This window comes from Pongo abelii, chromosome 8 (genome assembly GCF_028885655.2).
Source record: "Pongo abelii isolate AG06213 chromosome 8, NHGRI_mPonAbe1-v2.0_pri, whole genome shotgun sequence".
Classification (NCBI taxonomy): Eukaryota; Metazoa; Chordata; class Mammalia; order Primates; family Hominidae; genus Pongo; species Pongo abelii.
Window position 1 is genome coordinate 61,008,170 of NC_071993.2, and position 12,925 is coordinate 61,021,094.

A 12,925-nucleotide genomic window follows, 5' to 3' on the forward strand; every position below is an offset into this window, starting at 1 on the left:
CAACAGGGATCCATAGAGCCAGGTATGGTGTTAGGGAGTGTGGAGCTTCCATGCCCTCTCCAGATGCACTCCCTTCCCAGCATCTTCATGTGTCCCCCCACTTGGAAGCTCTCCAAACTTCATTGTTTAGGAGTTTTTATGAAAGTTTCATTATGTAGGCACAATTGTTTAAATCACTGATCATTGGTGATTGAACTCAACCTCCAGCCTCTTTTCCCTCTGGAATTTAGGGTGGCAGGGGCTGAAAGTTCCAAACCTCTAATCATATAGTGTGTTCCTCTGGCTACCAGTCCCCATCCTGAAGCTATCTAGGGGCCCACCTAGAGTCACCTGATTACCAAAAACTCAGGTATGGTTGTTAGGGAACTCATTACTAATAATACACAACACTTGTCACTTAGGAAATTTCTGGGGTTTTAGGATCTCTGTGACAGGAACCAGAGACAAAGATCAAGTATTTTTTATTATACCACATGACTGAATAGTAAATCTTTAGCTCAACTCTTTATTTATTGTCAAGTTTATTAAACAATGCAGAAACAGCTAAAGCCTAGAAGACACCCTTTTTGATAGCTAACGAAAAGAAACTTGCAGTTCTTATGGGGCAGGCAAATGCATTCAGGTTTGAGTTTGAGGATGGGGTGATGTGTCCCTATCTTATATAAGTCAATATGTGTCCAGGCAGATACATATCTTTCTGTGTGGATTTCAAAAGGAAAACTTTTTTTGTTAGTAAGTTTTCGCCTCTTGGCAATTTTCACTGATGGAAAGTTAAAACATTTTTGCAATAGAAAGATAAAACTTAGGACCAGTAAACCAAGAAGATTTGTGTGCTACAATATCCATGTTATTCTGGATAAATCTCTGTACTTTTCTCACTGTGTCTATGCTGAATAGAACACAGGTATTTTTTCACATTTTTGTAGACTGCCAAGTTTACCAAATTATAACTGAAAGCATTCTTTCTCTCCGTGTTACAAGTACCTAACTGACTAAATATTTTTCACTTAGAAAAGTGTTTGAGATTTATAGCAAGAGGCTTTTAAGAAATGAAGTAAACAATTTTAGGATAACTAAATGTCTGTTTTATTGTTTTCTCATTATCATTTTTATGGAATTTTTTATAATGTGAATCTCAAATTTTAAAACAGATGGAGCTGCATAATGACCCTAATAAAATTCTTGTTTCAAAGGTTCATGGGTTCTCAATTCTATTAAAAATTATCTATCATCTCTAATATAACCTATATCAATATTTGATTTTATATTATCCAAAACATGTAAAAATTTCATAAACTTGTTGAAAGGTATCTTATTATCACATTTGGTGCTCACTAGTTGGAAGGAGGCTAAATTTCTAAGAAAAATATGATTCTCCATATTGTGGAAGGAAGGAATCTTGTGCTATGCCTAGGTGCATGGTCAGGTAAGGATGTCCAAATTCAGGAAAGGAGCCAACTTCAAGTAGGACTGAGAGCCTGAGTTCAGAGACTGAGCTTCTGGATGCTGAGTACTGAATAGTTTAGGCTAAGGTGGAGTTCAGCAGAAAATAATGAAAGGAAAGAGGTTTAACCATAAAACCAAACAAGTTTTTCAAAAGTTTAATTAGAATAGGACCTATCCTAGTAATTTTATGAGCATATTCCAAAGCTGAGACCCAGGACAAGAAAACCCACTAAAAACCGAAGAGAACCAGGTATCTTCAGAATGAGTTTCGGAAATGAATCTTTCTCAGAGAAGACCTGAAACCCTCACTGACAAAGCTTCTTCATAATTTGAAATAGTATATTCTCACACAAGCCTATAAATTTGACCACATTCAGGAATTAGGATAACCAACACCAAAGTTACAATAAAGAAAATATTCATCATCCCTTAAAATGCTCTCATACTGATGCTGTGTATTCAAACACTCTCAAGAAGGAACATAAAATCAGAATAAGCCTGTATCCAGTAAGATATTGAATCTATAACTTTCTTCTAAGGAATATTCTCTATATATGTGGTCTTACCAATAAATTTGAAACATGAAATAATGCTAATATCACATAAACTCTTCTAAAGAAAAGAACCAGAAAAAGTTCTTCAATTAATTTTATGAAGTCGGGCTAACCTTGATAACATTGCAACCAAGGAAAATTGAATGAATTCCCACCCTGCACTATATGTAAATACTACAGAAATATTATTATCCCACCAAGTCCAGTAACAGTACAAAAAACAATTTATATTTATTTCTAAATATTTAATATAATAATTCTAGTAAAAGGACTCTATATGACAACCAAGTTAAGTTGATTCTGGTACAACAAGGTTGATTTAACACTTAAAAGTAAATCACAAAAATTCACTGCATTAACAGGACACATAGAAAACAGCATAAGCTCATTAGCTGCAAAAAAAAAAACAAAAACATTTTTTGTTAAAATTCAACACCCATTCATAATGTGAAATTTTGGAAAATAAGAAAATTAGGACTAGAACAGAACTTTCCTAATCTGGTTAAAAAACAAAGTATGCACAGACAGCATGATCCTTAAGTTTAAAATGTTGAAAACTTTTTTCTGAGTCCAGAAATAAGGCAGAATATCCATGTCATGTTAAATCAACATCCTCTTAGAGAATACAGCTGGTACATTAAGACAAGACAAGAATTAGAACTAGAACTATTTAAGAACTAGAAAGAAAGAAATAGAAATCATTACTTCTAGACTATACAATTTATTATACAGAGGAAATCCAAAATAATTTATATATACATATAGTCTATTAAAATTAATTAGTGAATTTAGCATATTTGTAGGTTGAAAGTCATATCAAAATCAATTTTATAGTTACATAAGCAAGAAATAGAAATAATTTTTCAATACTTTGTGTATTATTAAAATCTACTATTATTAAAATTGTGAATTCTGTTTGATATCATCTAGTAATGTTAATAACTACGCCCATGTGTTAATAACTGTGGCAGGGAAATACTGTGGTGTTGAGATTTAAAAGATTAAGTTTCAGAATCATCCAATGTGAAGTCTGATGACATAAGCCTATTAACTGAGCTCAGTAATAAGAGCCACTGAGTGATCACAACCCCTAAGAAGGTACAGTGATAAAATCAAAATGAGGTATTGCTACTTCTGTCCTTTTAGCGTGAGTATCCTTAAATACAAAATTTAAAAAGGAAATTAGAATATATGAGGCAAATTATGTGAGGCATCCAAGATTCAGTCTACGAATAACTTGTGCAATTTCTCCTTATCATCTTCAAATGTTACTCTCTTTGAGTATGTGTTCTTTTAATGAAATCAATGACGAGCAATTATTACCTCTGGAAGTGAAAAGAGCTGTGTCTTCCTTCTTAGTGATAGTGTCAAAGAAAAAACAGAGCGAGATAGTGGTTAAAGTGGTAAAAACAGATTTTACTCAGCACTATTGCAATGGGGGGAAAGAAATCTCAGTGTAGAACCAGGCTCAATTCTGAATAAAGCATGGACAAGTGCAGACTCAGAGCCAAGGAGCAGGGTGAGGGTCAGCAGATAAAAAATTACCAAAAGGAAATCTCAGGGGGAAGAGGGATTCTGGCTAAACTGACCTGAGTATTCTTGCCAAAGGCAGACCAGTGTGGTCAGACCTGCAGGATGGTAGAGGATGAGAAACCTGATGGGATACTGGGGAGGTAGGGATGGGGGGCCCTGGTTAAATTGACTTAGCACAATTTTAGTTAAAATCGGCTAATGTTTACATGAACACAGAAGTCCAAAAGCTGAACCTATTTGAAAAGTTCAAGGGAGTCTGAATAGAGTTTGGTCAAGGAAAGTATTTTTGTTGACAGGTTAGTAGAGTTTCAGTAATAAATAGGATGTCCAGTGAGGGGTTCCTGGGCTAACCCTGCATCAGAGGCTGTTAGGTGACTACAGGTGATTATCTGAGGATTTCATGACCATAGGTCGTAATAGATGCCTTGACATATGAAAGCATTTGATTTTGTTTCCCTTGCATTGAAATATGACTATATGATGTGAATATGGAACACACATTTGTCATTTTATATTGTGGCATCTATTTAGAAAAGTATTTTAGATATTTACTAAAAGCAAAAAAAATCTATTTCATATAATGCCAATTTTGTTCATTGATTCTTTCACTAAACATGAATGGGCACATCTATGTGCCAAACACTATTCTAGGTGTTAGAGATACTACACCTAGAACAAAACAAGACCAAAAAGAAAACAAAACAACAACAAAACCCCTCTACCTCTAAGGAACTTAAATTCTAATAGAATTATAATTTAATTCTAATTCTAATGGAATTCTCAAATTCTAATGGAATTTTTAAATTCTAATGCTAATGAAATTCTTAAATTCTAATGGAATTAGAACGAAGGAACTTAAATTCTAATGGTAGGGGACAGAAAATAAACAAAATAAACATGTAACACTTTTAGTATTGGAGTTGGTGATAATCCTACATTATTGTGCAAGCCGTTTCTACAGTTCACTCATGTGGGAACATAGTATTACAGACTGAGGCAGACCAATTGAACCTTATGAAAATTAAATCACTCTGAATTAGAAAAAAAACAAAAACATCCCAATCATTGCACGGCCTCATACACAGTTTATTTACTTACGCCAATCATCAGAACTTAGTAACTAGAATCATCAAGGACTTTACAAGCAATGCAGATTAATTTTAAAAATGAATTTTATATAGTCAGTACCTAATAATTAAATAAGTTTAAAACCATGACAGAAATGCCTATGAGGAAAGAAGAATTTCACAAAGGCACACACTAATGTGGGTATAAGACAAAATATGAGACTGTGAAGAATATAAGTTCCTTCACGTATAACTTTTCCCTGGGACAGGATGGCAAATCGGTTTCATTTTTTTTTTTTTCTGGTCCCAACCCCGATTGCTTGAAGCACTGTGTTTCAGGAGTCAGGCCCTTGGTTGAAAATCTTTGCATGATGGGTTTAAAGCCTGACCATTAGCAATTACAAAGACTTATCCATCAGGCCTCAGGAGGGAAACTGACCTGCTCTCCCTGCATTAGATTTGCTCACAGCCAGAGCGCTGCAGTCTCTGAAGAGAGCTGTAGGTGAGAGCACAGGGCCTTTGCGCTACTCATGCTCTTTGCATGTTAGCATCCTGAGCCTCAGCACCTTTATTACTAGGTCTCATCACGGGAAGCCTTAAACAGAGGTCCTCTTAAGACGCCTCTGCTGAGACCGCCTTGTGGGAGGGCGGGGGAATCTTGAAGACGTCACTCTGACTCGGTACCCAATATATTTTAAAACCTACTCTTCTCCCCTTTCCTTCCTCCTTGGCCCCTCATCCACACAACTGCAAGAACTTTTGTTTGGGATTCCTTCAACAGTTAGACAACTCTCTCCTAGTTTTTGAGGAGAGAGCATTTTCAAGGAGAAAAATGAAATGGAGGCAGAGTCGGGGGAGTGGGTGCCTTTCCTAGTTTTAGCCTCTTGCTTACACTCTTGCAGCGAGTGATGAAAGGCTTCACAGTTACCTTCATTGCAGCTTGTTGTGGCTTTCACTGACCATTCCAATACCTAGCAGCCTCTCCTGCTCTGCTGAGATGCTGACAATATTCAGGAGTGTGAGGCCAAGGCACCCTCAAGCAAACAGTAGTTTCTTTTCAGTGACCAGCACCTGCCTAAATCAAGTCTTGGGTCAACTGGTCCCAGTATATGAGACCACTCAGGTGGCCCACAGGGTGGCATGGAAATCAGGCAGTTACCACTGTCCACCCATCCACATGGTCTCAACTCTACCTTTACACCTTTATGTCTGCATTGTTTGGATCTAGTGAAAGTTCTCATCTGGGGTTCCTCAAAGTTCAACACTATCCAAAGCCATACTCTTCTCATTCAGAAGGAGACTGCAGAAAAAACAAGTTCAATTACCCAGTACTAACAATAATAACGAGGAGGTGAGTATCAGAAAAGAGAGACGAAGCACTGTGCAATACCAGGCTTATAAAATGGCATTTGCTTTGTCTACATCTATACAAGTGCCCCAAAGTGTCACCTACTATCACATAGAAGATGAGTGGTGGCTGCAATGTGCCCTGGGCTTTCAATTGTAAGGGGCTTTGGCCCCTCTGGGTCTAGCTCTGTGCTGAGAAATCAGAGCAACCACAGCAAGACTGACAATTTTATCAATTGCCTAGACCTCAGACAAATTCACGGATTAGGACCACTGGGGTGGTGATTACTTGGATGTAGATAGTGAATGTTCTATAATTATTGTTACCAGATTAAGAAAGAAGAGAATTCCTTAAGGACAGATCATTGGTTTAAAAGTCAAATATACCCAAACTAAACTCCCAGCTTTGTTTCTGTGTAACAATCTGACATAGGCAAATTATTGTTTTATAGCTGTAAGTCTTCATTTCTATAATAAGAAGAATGCACCCAGTACCTACCAGGCAGGATTATTGATGATTAAAGAAGTTCGTGTATTTAAGGGTCCTAGTCCCCCAATTGTCATAGAACAGATATTCAACAAGGAAAAGTTACCTTCCCCTCCTCACAGAAAAGTAGAGCTGGGGCTCAGAAAATGATACCCCAAAATGAAGACCTTAGAAGCAGCCTGAGAAGCAAAAGTTTCTCTCTGAGTTCCTCCTGTCCTCCTGCCTCTGGCCCCTCATTCTCCCCTGAGGCTAGTCATGGAAGCCAGAATCTCTTTTCTCCAAGTGGCTCATAGAAAGCAGAACTCCTTTCCCTCAAAGCCAGGCATAAAATCTAAAAATATTACTCTAATTTTCCCCATGTCTTTCTGTGTAAAACTGGCCAGAACAAAATGATCTGACATACCACGTTTGACTGTCATAAGATCCCCATTCCAGAGATTCCTTCCCCATGCTCAAAAAGAAGGAATGCTACATAGGGAGGCCAAGAAGAATCTAAACAGAGAGGCCTTGCTGGATTTCCCCATTAAGTCAACTCAGATTAGATCATACCCCTTTTGTCCAATCATATTTCTACAGAGTTGTCCATACCTTGTCGAACCTAAGCAGAAAAAAGGACAATTTCCCTGTACTTTGGCTCTTAATTCGAAGGCTACTATGTCACATAAAACTATGATCAGATAAATTTGTATGCATTTTCTTTTATTACTCTGCCTCTTGTCAGTGATTTTTAGTTAACCTTCAGAGGGTGAAGAGAAAGTTTTTCCTTGTCCCCTATAATAGGTACAAAAGGGCTGGTCATTGGCAGAGGCAGCTGAAGAAGCTGAGTTTATCTGGAAACTCTCAATGGAAATGTACAACTGTCTGCCCTTATCCATGAAGGATACCTGCCAAAATCCCCAGTGGATGCCTGAAACCATGGAAAGTACCGCAGCCTCTGTACATTGTGTTTTTCCTATACACACAAAGCTATGATAAGGCTTAATTTATAAATTAGGCACAGTAAGAGATTAACATTAATTGACAAAATAGCACCAGTAAAGCAATATATTGTTCATAATTTCAGAGATAGAAGACTTATTTTTACGTAGATCTTAGCAACCTGAACATAAGATATTTTTCTTTCCTTATTAAGTTGAGAATTTTCACCTATTCACTTAAAGAAAACATTTTATGGCTTATCTTTGGCATATTGGAATTGTCAGCATCATTACTCTTGTGCTTTGAGGCCATTATGGAGTAAAATAAGAGTTACTTGAAACAGGAGCACTGTGATACCATGACAGTCAATCTGATAGCTGAGACAGCTACGGCCTCACGGGCACGTAGCATATACAATGAGGAGACCTGGACAAAGAAATGATTCACTTCTCGCGTGGGATACTCACAATACATGGTGCACAATTTTAAATTTAGGAACTGTTTATTTCTGGAATTTTCGTTTAATATTTTTAAATGACTAACCACAAAGTAAAACCATAGATGACAGGGAAATATGGTATAAGCTCCACATAGGGATATTGTGTTCTAAATGGGGGACTAAGCTGGCTTTGTGGGGTCTTCAAGGATCATTCCAAGATGGCCAGCTGTGGAAATTATTCTTGGGGAGGTATATGAAAGTAAAGGATTTATTATCTCATAGGTCGTAGAGACAGAGGCAGGGTGTCCCAAGGAGCAGCTCAACCAAGCAGGTGGAGAGAGTAAGAACCTGTGGGCAAGTGCCTTTATTGGGATTAGAGTAGAGTACACAAGCAAAAGGCAAGAGAGTATTTTATTGTTGCACTAGAATGTCTCTGGGTACAGTCAAGTGAGGGCAAGAAGGAGAATTTGTGGCACGGACCAGCCTTATAACACTGGTGCAAATGGTTACCTGGCCAAGGTGCTCAACAGCCAGTTCATCAGGATGTTGGGGCATCAAAAAAATACGAATGTTTAAAAAATTACAATACAGTGTTCTTCATCACCCCAAAGCAGGAAATGTAGCTGAGACGAGCAGTGATTGAAACAAAAATAGATGTATTTATACGAAATAGGACAAAGCATCTCCTCCTTTCTGTCTTTTTTTTCTGGGGTTGCATAGTCTGTCTGTTTCTCTAAGCTCCTACTTCAATGCATTTCTCTTTACACTTTTAGTAAAATGAATTTTTCAGCTGCATCAAAATATCTCTTCAATCTACCCACTAAGGAGAGACTCAGCAGCCTCTATAAGAAGTCTGTAAATCTGAATTATCCAGTACATCTGATTGATTTCATTTGGATCAGATGCCCATGACTAAACCAATTAATATTAGCCTAGGTAGTTGCATTGTATAACTGTAGGTGCAGCTTTGGCTCTAGTTGCACCGTGCCATGGGAGAGGACATGGAAATACTCAGCAAAATGAATACAGTGGAAGTAGGAGGAAAAATAGGCGTCTCTACTACAGAAAAATCACCAGTATTTTATTTCCTACTAATCTAATTATGTTAATCATAATTTACATTTTTATTTACATTCTAACTGTAGTTCATTCTCAATGAACTACATACAGTGTGTTGATTATGAGTACTACCCTGAAATAAAAACAAATAACAAAAATAACCAAAACACAAAGGTAAAATTTCTGTATAGGAGCTGTTAACTGGTTAAAGATGGGGAGTGGGGCTACTTCAAAGTCACATGCACAGTCATGGGCCACATAATGACTTTTCTGTCAAAAGAGACCTTGTATATGACAGTGGTCCCATAAGACTCTAATACCATATATTTACTGTACCTTTTCTATGTTTACATATGTTTACATAAATACTCACCGTTTTCTTACAACTGCCTCAGTATTCAGTGCAGTAACAGGCTATACAGGTTTATAGCCTAGGAGTAATAGACTATACCATACAACCTAGGGGCACATAGACTGTACCATTTAGGTTTGTGTAGGTACACAACAAGGAAATCACCTAATAACTCATTTCTCAGCCCATATTCCCTCGTTATGTGAAACGTGACTGTGTCCTTTTAAAAATTGAGAAAATGCTAAGTGTACATTTAAAGAAAGGATGGTTTTCCTCCAAAAAAGCAAACTGTGGGTATGTTAAAAGCAAACTCAATCTCCATGCAATTCATTTATTGATATTGCTGTTAAAGAAAATCACACAGTAAAATGAGGGCCAAAGATAATAATACAATAATCTTCAGAGGTCTCTACATACCTTGTAGAAAAATAAATATAATTTTGCACGAGGACTCACTTTATCATTTTGTGATTACCTTTTTTAACAAATATATATGTGCATGTATATATATGAAATTAAATTGTATACTTTATAAACTGCTCATGCTACACATATAAAAAATGTTCATTGGGTTTAAAAGCAGGATGTAAAATATTTAAAAATGCATATAATACAGATATGTGTGGATGTGTTGTATAAAATTACATAAATAATAAACAGTTTAATTTCTAAAAAATAAGCTTGAACTACAAAATGCAAATGAACTTTCCAGAATAGTACCTTGAATTCAAGGCACTACTAAAGAGCTCAAGATTTCCTCCATGTTATGAGATATTTGAATATTCCCTAGGACATTAAGAATGTATTCTTTTATATTAGTTAATTAAATTTTTAAATGTTTAATGTTAAAGGTAATCTCATCTTTTCTCTTAATTAGGCTTGAAAGTAATACATTTTTATTGGATTAGTTTTCTAAAGAGCATGCTCTGGGTATTTTTATAAATTCTACTCAATATCTCTTTGCTAACTGTGCTCTGCTCTTAATGATTTCTTCTGATTTTCATAAAAGTATTAATTTTTATTTTACAAAAGCTTTACATCAAATTCCTTGTTTAATTTTATTTTTCATATTTAATGATAAATAATTTATAGGTATGCATTATCCACTAATGAAAAGTTGGGCTATATATCTTACATTTTGGTAGAAAGTGTTTTTATTATATTTATTTTGTAACTGTATTATAGTTCCTGTTTTGATCATCTGTTTTTCCTAAACTTTGTTTATAGACCATCTTAGACAATATTATAGCATTCAAAATTTATTTAAATTCTTATGCTGATTCTTAGCTTTATTACATTTTTATCATTCAATATGGCTTTAAAATTTAATTATACTAATTAAGACTTTGTTTATATCTTAATATAGAATTGGTGTTCTTGTATTAGCAACTGGACTGAAATATCCACAAAGGGTGGATTTATGAGCAATACGGGAATTTGAGTAATAATCTTCTTACCTGAAAATGTAAAAATTATCCAGAATCAAGAAAGAAAATAATCAGCCCTGTTGAGAATCAGATTGTAGCCGACACAGCAGACACAGACAAAGCGGCTGGCAAAGCCAACATAAAACAATACTACTCCTAAAGCCACGCTACAGCTGCAAAATTGCTTCATGAATGTACACAATTCAAAGCTGATCCTCCCATCTCTATTTCAGAATCACCCAGCATGAGCTCAAACTCCATGAAAATCCCCTTCCTACTGAAATGCACCATGATTCTCTTTGTCCATCCTTCCTTGTTACAGCAATTTAATAAACCCAACTCATTTAACTACAGGTCTGTTCTTGGTGCTCTTTATTTGATGGATTTATCACTCATTATTCCACAAAAGCACTGAAATTACATATGATAAAATTATTACAAAACATAGAAATATAAATAAATCTGAATAGGTACTATCTATTGATAGGGAGAGAAGGCAGAGAAATTCTAGGCAGAAAAGGGCAAATCCCTGGCAAAGCCGCACTCTCAAGCCAAAAACTCTGAGACCACGGCCCAAAGTGAGAACTTATATCCCTGTTTTGCCAGTTGAATGTTGCCTTTTCCTCAACTACCTATGACCTGCCCCACCCTCCATTGTGTGCCCATAAAGACCCCATACTCATCCTGCATGCAGAGAGGAGAAGCAGTTGGATGTCAGGGAATATGGCTGGACATCAGAGAGAAGCAGCTTGACTTCAGAGGGACAGCTTGACAGCATAACTTTGGAGAAGAATCTGGCCAGAGGCGGCCGGACTTCAGGGGAAGATTACCTTCTTGCGCCGTTTGCTTTTTGGTTCCTCTTCCCGTGAAAAGCGCCACTTTCATTGGCAATAAAATCCCCCACATTTATAATTCTTCAATTCATTCGTGTGACCTCATTTCTCCTGGATGCCAGACAAGAGCTGAGGAGCCACGAGTGTGGATACAAAATGCTGTCACACCGACCCTTCGCCCTCGCTGGCAGAAGGCAGCCGCCTCACGTGTAAAGACAGAGGGTCCACTGAGCTGTTAACACTTAAGCCCTCCGCAGACGACAGAGCTAAAAGAGTATTGTAACACTCCCTTCTGGGGCTTCAGAGATTGCAGGCACTCCCCCTAGATGCTGCTGCAGGGCCCACATGGAGTTTGCTTCTGTCAGCGCCCAAAAACGCTCTCCTCAGCTCCTGCACCCACTCACCTGTGTGTTTCCTCCCATGAGGGGTGGAGTGCAGCGGGTCCGGTCCGAGTGAGTGGAGTTAGCTCCTGCTGGGGCCGAAGTGGCCAGCTCATTCCAGCACTTGTGCACTCCAATTCTTGCCTCATTCACTTGCGCACTCCCTCTCGCGAGAAGTTGAGAGCTGCAGGCTAAGTAAATGAGGCACCCGCTTCGCGAGTCCAGGAAAGGGGTCAGGGAAATATCCTGCTTCATCTGGGGTCCTGTCTGAGATATGTCAGAAGGATGAGTAAATGCTGATCTGCTGGATCTGTCCCTTCATTTTTCCCAAGACTTCTTGTCCTCAGGCTTTCCTCTGAGGTATGCCACTTGCAGGGGTCAGAATGCAATCCTGCCACCTCTCTCTTTCTTTCAGGTGAAAGGAATGTTGGCTCTGTTTCCCATGCAGAGGTCTAGCCATCACGTGGGACTGGAATAAAGTCCTGGGGCGATTGAAGGCATCTGGTCAAGACCACTTCTTGGTGTTGCCAGAAAGTGCCTAGACTGGACCCTGTCCCTGACCTCACATTATAGCGTCAGCCAGCCAAGACCCCCAGACTTTTCCATGGTACCTTTCCCTTTCTTCATTCACAGTTTGAAAGGTCTCCTATTTCTTCTGTTATAATGTTAAGAGTATTGCTGCAAATTGCAGAAATATTACTAGGTAGAATGAGCATTTGGCCCAGCCATCAGATACACAATTTAGAACAATGTGATTTCCATCTGTTCTTAGAGGTGCCATCCCCATCCCCACCCCAACAGCCACAGGTACACAGCACACAGCAGCCTCCCTCCTCTCCCTTCCTGGCTGGGGCACTTGAGCATGTCCACAGCACGCACTTACCACACACCCAATGGCTACGTGGGGTGGGAGAGAACCAGGCTGCTGTGCAGGCCCCAGAGCAGTCCTGGGCACCAAGGGCCTCATGTAGCCAGTTGACCAGCATTTCCCGCTCATTCCCTCCCACCACATGCCCATAGAGTCTTTATTCCTCCGGCCGAGGGGTCCAGTTCAATCCAAAGCAGGGGAAGGATACAGTAAAT

At 38.2% G+C, this 12,925-nt stretch overlaps 1 protein-coding gene across 3 annotated transcripts in view; it reads right to left on the minus strand.

Annotated features, from left to right (window-relative positions):
- Positions 1-12,096, minus strand: part of LOC129048244 (uncharacterized) — a 182,601-nt gene extending 170,505 nt beyond the window's left edge. For all 3 annotated transcript variants that reach the window (XR_010141536.1, XR_010141535.1, XR_008510437.2), the window contains exon 1: positions 11,867-12,096. The gene's annotated coding sequence lies outside the window, so the exon portion shown is untranslated. The remainder of the gene's footprint in view (positions 1-11,866) is intronic.
- Positions 12,097-12,925: the final 829 nt, after the last annotated feature.